The sequence below is a fragment of the Corvus cornix genome, chromosome 2, assembly GCF_000738735.6.
Source record: "Corvus cornix cornix isolate S_Up_H32 chromosome 2, ASM73873v5, whole genome shotgun sequence".
Classification (NCBI taxonomy): Eukaryota; Metazoa; Chordata; class Aves; order Passeriformes; family Corvidae; genus Corvus; species Corvus cornix.
Genome location: NC_046333.1, coordinates 107,760,341 through 107,774,313, shown reverse-complemented (window position 1 = coordinate 107,774,313; position 13,973 = coordinate 107,760,341).

The following is a 13,973-nucleotide window of genomic DNA, read 5'->3' as shown; positions in this document are numbered from 1 at the left end:
ACTGAATGTCAAGTCATAGATCAATGAAATCCAAGTCTTTGCCTTAGAATGAAGTTTGCCCAAGCTTCTTTCTGCAATCGTGTTCTTTGTGTTGTGTCTTTTCAGCAGATGGCTGAGGATCAACAGGGCAGGAACTGCAATGCTGACTTTTGGGCTAAGGTGGCAACACTAACATTTGTAGGAAAAAAGGAAAAGTTTGTAAGAACTAGGGAAGATTATTATGTAAAAAAACCCCAAAACTTAATTTCTAAGGCAGTGGCTTAGAATTATTTTTCTTCCACTGAAAATCAGAAGTAGGACTCAAACAAAGCCAGCTTGCAATGAATGAGAAACGTTCAGCTCTGTTAACAAAATATGGCTGTGAGGCCACAGATTTCCATCTGAGAAATTGCCCGTGTCCTCATTGGCAGTACCAGCTTAAGGCACTGCTGGCTGCTGCCAGTACCACAGTGCTTTGCCTTCACATTTGTGCCAGCACTTGGACACGATCCGGAATTTCATCTGGCTTGAGCAGCAAAATAAGAAAACATTAAAAGAACCCAAACCAAAACAACAAGATAAATCCCTCTAACTATTGCCAGCAGTACTGTCCTGGGACACCTGTCGGGCACGGAATGGCAAGAATAAGAGCGAGCAGATGCAGGGGATAACCAGGACAGGACTGCCCGAAGCTGCCCATTGCTGAGCTGCTGCTGCTCCCCAAGTGCCACCTTGGGGCTGGAGCTGGGGCTGGAGCCTTGTGGTTTGCAAGGCTGGAGCTGCCTGTCCTACCTGCACAGGGCCTGGCATGCTGGAGTCGACTGGAGAAGATCCCAACGTGGCCAGGAGTGGAAAGGATCAGGGAGGGCTAAGCTCTGTGTCCAGAGATGTTCTCCCAGCTCTTGCTGGCCAAAGCTCCTCCAAAGTCCCATACTGTAAAATTTCCACACTGGCTAATAAAGGCATCCCTTAAATGACTGTGGGAGATGCTACAGAAGTCATAAACCAGCAGTCTGGACACCTCTGCTTCACTGGGGGCTCCCCATCCTAATTTGTGTCCCAGGTTTTAGAAGGGTCTTTGGAAATTAGATCCAAGGTGTCCCTCCTTGTTCTGCTTCTGTTTGTACATCCTGTTCTCAGGGATGAGGGAAAGGGAGTGTGTTGAAGCCCTAGTCTACCTTCTCGTGGTAAAATGAGGCTGAAACAGTGGTGAGGATTTCAATCCATAAGTGTATAGCAAGTACCACATAACTAAATTGTCAAAAAAAGTCTACTCGGTCCTCTTCCCATTTCAGAGCAACTAAAAATACATGTACTGGTATGCTAAGATCAGGTACCAATACAGGCATCTCATCCTCACCTGGTTCAAAACACAAATGCCTGTTTTACATTTCTCCACTGCAAATAAATTTGTATCTGAAATGCAGTTCAGCATGTATTATAGAGTCTATTCAGCTAAGGGTGCCTTCATATTCATAAGAAAGGCTGAAACCTTCTTATATGTTAAAAGAAAATTCAATTACAATTTCAAAAGAATACTTGTCCAGGTCAATTTTATTTGAATCATCTAATGAGGCACACTTAACCCCTGGGAAACTGCAGCATTTTTTAGACCAATTTTCAAATGCTAATTCTGAGAGTAAATTCATCTTTTTATTCAACAGTTTATCTTTGCCATGTTTGGTTATAAATTTAACTCTCTTGATTTCAGCTAAAACAAGATCCCTTTCTGTTTTGGTAGTCCAACCTTGAATATTCTGTTCTTTCCTTGAATCACATTCTGGAAAATGCTTTACTTTTCTCTTCCAGGCCTGTGGAGGGATGAGTAAAATGCCAGCTTCAGTCTACACCAAAAATTTTTTTTAATACAAAAAAAAGTTTGCTGTACAAGTTTTCTACTGGGGTCAGAATCTACGGGCAGGGGTAGAGGATTCTAAAATTTCAAAATGAAATACCTCTTTTCTACCCAGAGTTTTCAGAATTCATTCTTTGTCTTGCAGGTCCAAAAGGTTAAAAATAACTGTACCTCCTGAGACTTCTCCCTGGGCTGTGCTCTTCCCTGGGATTCTGTGAGCTTTTTCCACCCAAACTGGGTCAGCCTCGTGCCTAATTTTAAAATCTCTGGGATCCAACACTTTATAAAAATCAATGAGAACTTTCCCATTATATAATCCCAGCAGTCACATATGGTATTCTCTTGCCTGATTCTGCTTAAGCTTGATTTTGTATCTTGAAATGATGATTATTAGTTTTAAAGAGCTGCGAGCTTCTCTTGAAAAATTATGGGGAAATTTCTTCATGTGTGGAGTCTTTTCTCTATCTCTTTTTGCAGACTCTTCCCTTTTCAGGCAGAAAGACTACAGTTAAAATGAGAATGTTTCCTGATTGAACTTAGGAAATTGCCTTTTAAACTAAAGGTTGAGAAAGTACATTTTCTTATATTTGCTCTGATTGTGTTTGTATCTCTTTTACTCTCTGAAAATGTAATTACAAGAAATATTGAGGGAGATTACAAATATCTCTACAAGTACTGTTTCTCTAGACATTTTGGTATCAGAGTTACTCCTGCAGCTAGCCTGCAAGGTCTGGGAAGAACTCAAGCAGCATTAAATAATATAGGGGACCATAACTATCAGATCAAAGAATAAACCAAAATAATTTCAGTGTTTATGTAATATACCTCATTTTTTTTCAATCTCTGCTTAGACAGACTCTTCTTTGCTATAATGCCAACAAAATACATGACAACTGTTTGACTGCTTTCATGCTGCACCAGTGTCCATCACACCCACCTGTTGCTGTGCTCTGGCTTTGCTGGTAATATCCAGCTGTTTCTAGACTTAGACTGGGTATTGGAATAAGAATTTTTTTGATCTTTTATGCAGCACCTAGCAGTGTCATCCTGATGCATGGCAGGAACTAGAAGATGCTCCTGCAAAGCAAATTAACAGTGTCTTTGGGATTTGGAAATGACATGAAGAATTATTCAAGATTCTGCTCCAGAAAGTAAATCACTAAGTCAAATTGTTAATGATAGCTGTGACAGCAGTGCATGGTTTGGAATTTTATTGGGAAGAATTTGACAAATGCTTTAGATAATGAACAAAGCAATAAAAAATCAATGTCTATTCCCAGATAATTTGTGAAAAGGAAAAGGAGTTTATTTATCAAATATATTGTTTCTGCAAATAGTTCACCTCATGATTTCAGAGGGGAAATAGGTAGGAAGAGAAAATGAGCTTAACAAAACAAACATTGGTTTATATGTCAATATTCTTGTAAATGACAATGACAAAAGGGAAATACAGCTAATATGATATGGGAACAAAATAACTTCTAAACTGAAATTTTTTTTGTGGTTCTTCTAAACCTCACCAGCTCCATAACAATGACAAATCCAAGAACCACTTCATGTACTCTGATACTGGCCATGGGGCCGCAGGAGAGCCCTGGCTATGCTGCTCCAGTAGTGCTTCCCAGCTCTCCCACTCTTTCAATCACTCTTTGGTGCCATATATTTCCTTTTACTCTGTTTGTCTGCAGCAAATGACTGTTTGGGAAACAAACAGGCACGTTTCTGTATTCCAGGGGAACAGCAGGCTGGCTCACAGCAGATTTCCTTATGACTTTTTAAGGACAACATTAATATCATTTATAGTCAACCTAATCATTCCCTTTGACAGAAACAACTACAGAAGAGGGAAACTTCTTCTGAAAGATTGACTCTGCCTTGCTTGTGACTTTTCCCTTAATTAGGAAGCCAGAGGTATATGTCTGACACCTATCTTGGATGGAGCTGGGCAGGTTTAAAAACCCCAGGGCATCTATCAATTCAACACCCAGCTACCCCCAGCCCTAGCCAAGGTGCAGGTATGTCTGTGTGACCTTCTGCCACATCCCTTTGGCACTGAGCTTCATGGCAGCTCCCCTCCCCACCTTCCAAGGTTTTCACTTCAGTCTGATGAATTCCTGTGATGGTTTTGGATGGGGTAGAGTTAATTTTCTTCACAGTAGCTGGTAAGGGGCTATGGCTTGGATTTGTGCTGTAACAGGTTGATAGTTCAAGGGTGTTTTAGCCATTGCTGAGCAATGCTTACACAAAATTAAGGTTTTTTCTGCTCCTCATGTCACCCCACCAGTGAGGAGGCTGAGTGTGCAGAAGGAGCTGGGAGGGGACACAGCCAGGACAGCTGGCCCCAGCTGACCAGAAGGGTATTCCAGCCCATATGGGATCACGCTGAGCAGTAAGAGCCAGGGGATGAGGCAGGAAGGGGGGGAAGTTCAGGGTGATGGTGTTTGTCTTCCCAAGTCACTGTTAGGTGTGATGGATCCCAGTTTTCTTGGGGATGGCTGAACACCTGCCTGCCCCTAGGAAGTGGTGAATGAATTCCTTGTTTTGCTTTGCTTGTGTGTGCCTTTTGCTTTACCTACTGAACTGCTTTTATCACAACTGATGAGTTTTCTCACTTTTACTCTCCCAATTGTCTTTCCCCACCCCACAGGGAGGAATGAGCGAGCGGCTGCGTGGGGCTCAGTTGCCAGCTGGGGTTTGCAGGCAGAGGGGAACAGCTGCTCCAGAGAGGTACAATAACTTACTCTGTTTCCAACTGGAGTCATCATGATTTTTTATGGCTTATTTTTAGTCTGATCAGATGTGGGAGAGGAAACGGGTAACACCATAGCAGAGATCATGACGAAAAGCAAAGCCAGGGGAGTACAGAAAGCACAGCTGAGCTCAGTCCCCCACTTGCCTGCAAAAACACAAGTTTATGACCTGGGAAAGCACAGCAGTCAAGTGTGCGTGTGCGCATGTGGGTGGTTTGTGGGGTCCTGCCAGTGCCCATTTGCTCTCCCCTCAGTACAGATGCTCCTCCTCACTTCTGTGGGAAAAAGAACAGCGTGAAGTTTGAGGTTTGCACTTTCAGGTCCCGTGGCCTCCCCCAAAGGAGGGCTGCTGGTGTTGCTTTCAGGGGGATGACAGCCCCCAAGCAAAGCTTGGCTCTGCACCCGGAGAAATCCCACCACACAACCCACTGCTGAAGAGCAGTGTGGGGCAAATGTCTTCTGCTAGTGGAATGGCACGTGGAAAGTGGAGCCCTCCAGATGCTCCTGGGTCCTGGAGACCTGGCAGCTGAAAGGAGGCCATGGTCAGGGCTGGCAGCTGCTCACTGTGTTGTCCTCACACCCTGGGCTTCAGCAGTGCTTGCTGCTTCCCTGGGCATCTCAGCAGCAATCCAAGAGCTGGCCTCTTGAGAGAACACCCCTTAGTTCTCTGTGTTTTATTCCCAAAACAGAATCTTATTAGATTCTAGTGGGGGAAACACTGTTTCTGGAAAAAGTATTTTCTCTGCCAAGTACCAGGACCCTAATTAAGAATGTGACTGCAACTGGAGAATAAGCTGAGTATAATGAAACCCTCAGAAGGTCTCTTCTTTCCCATTTAAGCCCTAAAACCAGGCAACATGTATCTGGGAGTTTGATCTTCTTCCTTTCCATAGCATTATCTACCATTAGTAATAATAATCTTTTAGCGATATGTTTTCCTTTCATGAGAACCCTACCACACAGAAAGACAGGTAAGCATTGTCTGTCTCCTTGAGAGACCCTGTTTGCAAGGAGGGAAAATGACATCTAAAGAAGACAGGTGACACTGAGCTCTCCAGCCTCAGCTCTACATTTGCTCACACCTCAGAAAATAATATTTCCTGGGATCTTAGAGAGCAGGGAGAGGGAGGGAGCAGTTTCACAGCTTAGTAAGAAATGACCACAATATTCAACTCATTTTGGGGTGTCAGATGGATTTCTGCCACTACGCCCGTGCAAAGATATTCTAAATCAGGGAGTTGAGCAGCAGTGCTTGGGAGCAGACAACAGGCACTGAATGCTGCTGTAATCAATGAAGGTTTATGCAATGAGTGGCTTTTAGTAGTATTTAAATCTCAGATGTCTGTGGAAAACATCAACTCGAAGAACTTTCTGTCCTCAGTAATTTAGATTGTGTTCGTTGAAACTGAACACAGAGCATCGAGTATTCTCAAGTTCATTTAAAGCCCATGCTAAGTTATGGCCTCAAATTCACATTTAAAGCACCAGGGAAAAGGAAACTTGACTTCCAAATAGTGATTGTAAGCTCTAGTTTTAAAGGTAGTAATGAAATACCCATGGAGGGGAGCTGTGCATTATTGGTTTCAGACGTACTCCTTGGCTTGGAGAAAAACAAAAGCAAAAGTTGGGAAAGCCATTACAGGAGGGATTGGTTCCAGTTTGTCAAGGTTACACAAGTCTCACCCGGACTGCTTTCGTTCTCCAGCAGGCTAAGTGCTTATCTTAAACATGAGGGAGGCTCTTCATGTGCAGCAGCCACTCAGACAACAGCAAAGATCCAGTAAGGGTCTTAAAACACAAAAAACCAAAACCCAAAGAAACACAGTCCTAAGTCTACACAGAAATAAGACTTTTTTCTTTTATCTGACTTGATTTGTGGAAATAATGTTTGTAATACTATAATTTTTCCTTCAGAGAAGAATGAAGCAGCCTACAGGAAAGATGGAGAGAAGCTGTTTACAAGGGCCTGGAGTGACAGGACAAGGGGGGATGGCTTCACGATGAGAGAGAGTAGGTTTAGATTAGGTGTTAGGAAGAAATTGTTTACTGTGAGGGTGGTGAGCCACAGGAGCAGGTTGCCCAGAGAAGCTGTGGATGCCCCATCCCTGGAAGTGTTCAAGGCCAGGATGAACAGTGCTTGGAGCACCCTAGTCTAGTGGAAGGTGTCCCTGCCCCATGGGAGGGGGGGTTGGAACAAGATGGTCTCTAAGGTCCCTTCCAACTCAGGCCATCCTATGATTCTATGAATTTCCTTCTACAGACTCCAGCTCGCCATCTGTGTTTTCCTTTCCCTTGCACAGTCTGAATTTACTTTTCCTGAGGATTGATGAGCACAAAGACCAAATAGCACAGTGCAGGGGGATCTGGCAAGCCTCATCCTCCTGCTGGGTGAAGTACAACATCTCACTGTACCTGATGGCAAACTCCATGTTTTGATAGATTTAGGTGTTAAGTGCCAGTTTAAATGGTGGCACAGAGTTTCAAGCATCTACAACCTACTGGAAATCACTGAGTGCCCAAGTCTCTTTGTGCTAAATCTCAGGCTCCTAGTCAGAGAAGTCTGGCCTTTCCATACAATTCTAAAACTTGTAATTCTTTGTGCATTTTTAAAATTGGGTTTTTTTAATGTTTGTTATGCCAACAGCCGATGTGGAAGCCCAGCCTGCAGCTGTTTGTACCTGCAGCAGTACCTTCAGCTGAGCTTCACAGCCTTCTGGAAGGTCCACAGTGTCTGGTGCTGCGTAGGATGGTTTGATACAGTCTGTCAGTCAGTTTGGATGTCTTTCTGCTCTGTGTCTGAATGCCTGGACCACTCCTTAGGCTGATGCCCTGGGTATGAGTGGCCCACAGCACCCACACTTCATGGCTCCCTGCAGCACATCCTGGTATTGGCTCTTCAAAGGGATTTTGCAGTTAAACTGCTGTAGATCCCTTGGGACTGATGTTAGCTCCCTGCAGCATGAGCTGGCCCTTCCCAGCGCCCCACCTCCTCCATATCCCTGTGTTTCAGCTTTCCACTTTGGTTACGCTGGGGTTTGAATGCACAGGTAAAGCTGACAGAAGATACGAAACCCAAACATTCCTTACAGTGGCAGGCACAGAAACAAAACACACCTCTTTGCAAGAAGGCTTTTGCCATCTTGCTTCAACCTGCCATTAAACTGGACCTCCTCTTGCTAGAGGATGCCTCCCTGCCCCTAGGGCTGTAAACCTTGAGGGATCAAAAATCATGAGCTAGATTCCCTCAAGAGGATCAAAATGAAAAGGCTGCAGTCTTAGATTATTCAAAAAAACCAGCAAAGTGTGCCTTGGTTTTCTTCAGCTGATCTCACCTTGTTTTGCATTGTTTGTGGATCAACTTTATTTAAACCCCAACATTTAACCCCTCCAGAAATTAACACCTCACCTTGCCTGCTCAAGTAGGGAATCTGCACATGCTGAAGACAAGGGAAATCCATACCATGCAGCAGTTTGGACTTTCTTCTCTGCCACAGCCTCATCTCTCCCCTATACTTGCTCGTGTATAAGTGTTTTTGTATATGAAGATGGAGGTATATTCTTTATGCACCAACTGAGAAATTATTTTTCAATACATATTTATGTGAACCACAAACATATTTAAATGTAAAGTTGTCATTACAGTGTCAGCCATCTCTCTAACTGCTGGAAAACCCCTAACCTAAGTAGTGCTTTTTATAACTCAACACATTAATTATATTTAGCATCCTTAATTATCTCTTTTCCATAGTCGACTCTAATAAATTCCAAACATTTAAAAATAATTTTCAATAATGCTGCTTTCTTTGCATATTTTCAATCAACTGCACAAATATCTAAATTAGCTGGTGATTATACGACATTTGGTTTACTTTAAAAACTGGTAATTAATTGCCCAATGCAACATTTTCTTTTTTAGTCTCCATTGTCCCTCTCCCTCACAGCCCTGGGACTGGGATGGGGTCCCAGCTTTCCTTTGCCCACTGTCTCCCCATTCTGGCTGCCTGGGATCTACAAGTGAAAATAGAAATAATGAGCAGCAATATGTTTAAGACTCAGACATACACATATATACAAGCCTTTTTCACTTATACACACTGTCAACAGTCATTCTAATTGACAAATTGACCAAAAGGTTGTCTTTTTAATTGAGAATTTTCACTAAAAATGTCTTTGAATTTTTTACATATTCTGTTGTAATATTGTCTTTAAATAAACTGTAATTTACCATAGTTTCTTCTTTTTTTAAAAATTAAAAATGAATATATTAGTTTGGTTTATGTTTGTTTTGCTATTTTTCTTTTAAGATTGACCCTCTCAGATGTATTTTAACTTGAAAACCTCAGCAGATCTATATATGTTTTATTAACAGTTCTTGTGATGCTCAAAATTTTTCAGTGAAATAAAATTCCACCCAGTAGAAAACTATTGGGAAGAAGAATAGCATCCCACTTACATTAAAAGAATAAGTAATTTTATATATGTGACCATTTTTTTAGGTAATAAGCTGGTTTTTGTTGTGGATTTTTTGGTGGGAGGGAGACAGAGGATTGAAGGAGTCAGAAGAATAAGAGGACTAGGAATGTGCAGGGGGAACTTTTCAAAGAAAAGGGGAGAGAACATCAGAAGGAAATGATAATACTCAGCTGATTTTCATTGATAACTTAATTTCTCCTTCTGCTTTAGTGGTGCACATAGCACAGCACAGCTGCATAAAGCATCCACAAAATAAAGACTCCCCATGGAGAAAACAGGTGATGCTACTGAGAGTCCTCAGAGAAATAAAACAATGGCATGAAGAAGGGAAAAAATCTGTGTAATTTGTTTCTAAAAGTAAGAATGAACAACTCATTTTGGACAGTTTCACATTTGTTAGAGAGAACATCTCTTCCTGAATAACCACTGGGGCTTTTTTCTAGAGGACTTTCTGCAGCAATTTACCCAGTCAGGTTCCACCTTACTACCTAGATATCCTTTTTGTGCTTGCTTAATGTATGGATTTAGTAGCATTTCCTGATGGGACAGGGATGAGGAATTACAAGTTGAGTGTGAGCTCTGATACATCCTGTTGTGTGCTGGGCAGATGGGACCCTTATCGCCCGTTCACCTTTGTAAAACACTTTGACAACCTGGGATGAAAAAGCAGTGCTTTTATTTGGAGATTGCTCTATGCTGGCTCTGTGGCAGAAAAAAAAAAAAAAGGTGATAATAAAACAGGGACTGAGTTTGCCCTTGGGGTAGTCAAAAGAAGATGAACATTTGAAGATAGTTGAAGAAATATTTTCTGGCAGATCATCTCATGTGAAAGAAGGGAAGTGGAAGCAAAGAGGAAATATGCCTAACAGGAACAGAATAGAGATTCGTGTCTTGGGACTTTCTTTTCTGTGCCAGGACTTCTGTGATGCAGGTCTCTCCCTTCTTACCATCCTTTAAATTGCTCTGTACTGGGGATTGCTTACTGTTATTGAAGACTCTCACAAGGGTATGCCTGAGCAAACTCTCTCAAAAACTGACAGGCCAGAAAGCCTCTCTGGGTCCTGTGAGTGGTGAACTTGGAGCAATGCTGAAGAGAGCCAAGAGGCAGAGAACAGTGGAAATTGAGCCACACATGGAGGCAGATGAGGGGAAAACAAAGCCTCTCAAATATTGTCTCAGCATCTGTCTCCTGTGGCAGCAAAGAGGCAAGTAACAGATAGGAAAAATCATGACATACTGGAAAATTCATTATAGATACTTTTGTGGAAGAGGATTAGGCAAGCTGGTGATCAGAAAGAGAACACCAATTCTGACATAACTGTGCACAGTCATATTTCTACTGAAAGGACTTGAAAGTAAAAGTAAAGGACAGAGCATCTACTCTTGAAAAAAAAGCTATTTAATCTCTGTAAGCAGAAAGAAAATACAGTGTCAAGAAATCCTTAAGCTTGTTCATTACTATGAGAAAAACAATAGCCCCATTTTACAGAGATGTAAGCTATTTGCCAATGGAATTGAGTTTCTTGCTGTCATCACACAGTAGATCTAACTCATACCGGCATGGATCACATCAGGTCATTCACCTGTCAATTTGTGTGTCAGCTACTATGAAAATACTTTGATTACAAAGAAGGACTGTAGAATTTACTCAGCAGAAGATGATTGCCACTACTCATGACATCCTTCTCTAGCCAGTCCATGGCAACATTAATATGTCCAGGCAAGGTGTTCCCAGAGCTGGCATGTGAAATCTTTATTCACAGTCTGCAAAAGAGATTCAAAAAACTCAGATTGTATCCCAGAGTTACCTTGTTTTGTATCCCCCCTCATGAAGGAACCTGTGGGTACACCATCTGTGCTTTTCATATTGTGTGGCTACTGATGTCTGCACAAAGTGGGCAATGGTGGGAATATTATTTTCTGGGTCTTTCACTGTTTTCCTTGTGTTTTGAACTCATTCTACACTGTGTTAATGGCAAGATACAAGGCAGCAGAGACCTAGACCAGCTGACTACCTGTTCATGTAAGCATCTCCACATGCTGCTTTTTCTGCCTCTGATTCCTATAAAGTGTTTTTTCCCTGAGAGATTATATTTTAAGTTGTGTTATAAAGCCAGTGCACATTTCCCCAGTACCCATGTTATTTGCACTGGATTGCAGCTACAGAGAAAACTCAAAAGGTAGATGTGCAACTAAACAATTCAGACGAGACACAGACCACCACAAAATATATTATTAAGTAAAATGATGTTTGATTTGTAGCTGTGAGACCAACCCCTTTTGACATTCAAGGGAGCACAGCTATGGGCTGTCTTGAAAGCCTCCACACATCGATAGTTTTTCTGTTGCTAGGAGGAAGGGTTTTGAAGTGGGAGGAGAAGCAGAGACCCTCTAGTCAACAGAAGGATCCTCATGTAAGGGTCAAGAGGGAGCAGAACTCAGAGAGAGAAGAATATTCAGCTGACCATACTGTACTATTCTCTATTCACTTTAATACCTACACTTAATGATGTGCTTTAAAGCTAAACTTCAGGAAAGTCAGGAGTTTTTTTCTCATGGTGACATCCCATGTAGGCGGAATCTCTCGAGTTCTCCCTTTAAAATAGAAATATGAATAAAGACTTGCCTTGGAGAAATTTCCTCTGGATTTGAGCTTGTTGGTGTGTTGTTTACTCAAATGATTTATGGACTGGAGATTAGTGAAGTCATAGCAACACAGAAATTGCCAAGTGAAAATAAAAACAGCCCTGTGTATCCTTATTGAACATAATCAAGGAAGCAGCTGACAAACAGGGCCTTTTTTTCCTGTTACGCAGAGACTTAGTATGAGACAAAGCTGATTTTCGCCTTTCAAAACTCTTTGAGCAGTGTCCGGCATTCTAATAACTGTCATGATAAATTTGACTTCACTAAATAAAGGGGTAATTTTTATCTTGCCATACCTTATATATAACCCTCACAGACTTATTTCCTTCTGGAGAAATTACCACGTCCTTCTAGGAGGCAAGGGCTGGGAAAAGACTCATTCGCAGAACTGCAAGACTTGCTGTTAAGTCACACATGATGAGATTTTTCTTTCAGTAAATCTAGTGTAGAGCCAGAGGTCTGAGCTGAGCTCATTCCCTGGCACCTCTGAAGACCACAGAGAGGACTTGTGCACCTCTGAGCAGGGGCAGCATCAGCATCTTTTGATATGTTCATGAGTGGCCTTGTGAGAGAGCAGCAAGGCTTTGGGATCACTTAGACTATGGTGGGATTATTTATTCGCTTGTATACAAAGAGAGACTCCCTTTACTTAAATCCTATTCAGACAAGGTAGGTAAGTAGAGAGGAATGAAGAGTGTCTATGGGCCTGGAAACCAGAGGAAGAATAGATAATGGCACCTATGAAAGCTGCCAAACTCTAGCCTAGTGCAAGATCAGGGGAGACATATGTCAGGACCAGTGAGAAGAGCAATTTGTTGAAGTGGCAATTTAGGGGCAGAAAGATCAGTCCTAAGAACTAAATTGAAAATGTACATCAATATCTTGCTGGTCCTTCCATATGTAGCTGAGTAAAAGCACATCACCTGAAAAGGGGAGAGGAAGGACATTACTTTCGACAGGTTCAGGGTCTACAAAGATTTCTTCAAGACAGACAAATGCAGTGGTACTTTGGGGGGACTGTCAGAGCTTCAAAGTCAAGAATCCAGTTGAAAGTTGCCTGTAGGCTGTCAAAGACAAAACAACAGTCCTTGTGGGGATGCACATAGCAGATCACCAAGAAGATGGCAATCTGGCAGATGTGCTGGTAGGAAGCAGAGGCGAGTGCCCAGACCAAGCTGTATTCAGATGGGTCGCCTTGCATGTCTTAAAATCACCATTGTAGAAAGCAATCAGAAGAGCTTTCCCCTGCTTTGTAAGCCTCCATATGAGCTAACAGGTCCTCTGATGTGAGGCTCTTGTGGCAGTGGATTATCCCCGCTCTGATCCTTCAGAGCTGCCTGGCAGACAGTTGTCTCCTCCATTAAACGCAGCACTCCTGACCCCATTAGGCCGTGTGCAGCAGAAGCTGATGTGGATAAGCGCTGTCCCAGACAGGTTACTGGGTGTTCACTTCCCACCACCCAGCATTTCCCTGTCTCACACTGTGGTTGTTTTGGTCTCACTGCCTCGCCGTAGGTGGAGCTCTGCCAGGACGGCTCAGAGAAGTGACACTGCCTTTACCCAGTTCTTACTGTAACAAGAAAGAATAACATCTTCTTTACTCAGCGCTGATGCAGTGGAATACTGCCAAACCCCTGGAAAGCCTCCAAATCAGCACATTTCTCCTTCCCATTAAAAAACTAATGCAGTACTACCAAAACAGAAAGCACTGGCGACAAAAACATATTTTTCCCACAATCTGAGATCCCAATTTACATGTAAAATAAACATTGAATACAGATCTAATTCACTTTTTACATCTTCTGACGGTGTATAATAGGAAAAACACCTCTTTTAAAGTAAACTAGAAAAAAAGGCAGACTTTCATGCTCTGAATTAAGATCTCAGCTCACAATTTTGGCTTTCTCGGCACACAGCACTAGTTTAGTTCCTAATTTCCTCTCAAGTGACTTAATGGTACTATATTGCTTAATTATAGCAGTTGCAAACTCCATCCTCTAAGAAGTATCACTGGGACCCAAACATCTGCAAGATTTTGAAGGAAGAAGATATCACATAAAATACCCATTTTTGTATTATTTTGTGGTTTTTAGTCCATCACAGATAGCATAGCTACTAAGCAGATGGAACAAGGCATCATTTAAATAAGAATTAATGGTAAGGAAATACAGAACATTAAGTTACAGAAACTCTCTCTTCTCTGAAGACTCAGGCTACAGAAGATATGCATAGAACATATGCATATGTTATATGCATATAACATAAGGTTT